This window comes from Neomonachus schauinslandi, unplaced genomic scaffold, assembly GCF_002201575.2.
Source record: "Neomonachus schauinslandi unplaced genomic scaffold, ASM220157v2 HiC_scaffold_1957, whole genome shotgun sequence".
In the NCBI taxonomy this organism is placed as follows: domain Eukaryota; kingdom Metazoa; phylum Chordata; class Mammalia; order Carnivora; family Phocidae; genus Neomonachus; species Neomonachus schauinslandi.
Window position 1 is genome coordinate 1 of NW_025410647.1, and position 540 is coordinate 540.

A 540-nucleotide genomic window follows, 5' to 3' on the forward strand; every position below is an offset into this window, starting at 1 on the left:
CCCTGCTGCACCTCTTCCTTACCTTGCCTCCCTCTGGGAGGTGATTTCATGTTTTCGGCTTACGGAGGGTGTCACATTTTTGACCTGAGTGGCCAGACTTTGGCGTAGGTCTCATGAGGGCCTCAAGCAGAGCCTGGGCGGTCTCAAGCAGGTTTTTGGAAAGCAGCTTGGGGGAGAGGGTTGTGCCTGTTGCTGGAGGGAAAGAGTTGCAGGGGAGGGTTATTGTGTCAGGGCCTTAGGAACCTGATTTGAAGTGGATGGGTGTCAAGCTCAAACATTTCCCAGACTCCCTTGCAGCTATGGCAGCCATGTGACACAGGTCTGACCAATGAGATGGAAGCCTACGTTGTTGAGGGGGGGCATCCAGAATGTTCCTTAAAAGAGGGATCACTGAGTTGGCCACAGCCCCCTGCCCCTTCTTCTTGACTGGGTGGGGCTCCGGTGGCCCACCCAGTGGGTATCTTGGGTTCATAAGGTGGCCATGAAGAAAAGCCTAAGAAACCTCAGCTTGAACTGTTCTGAGTTGCCAAGAAATTCTCA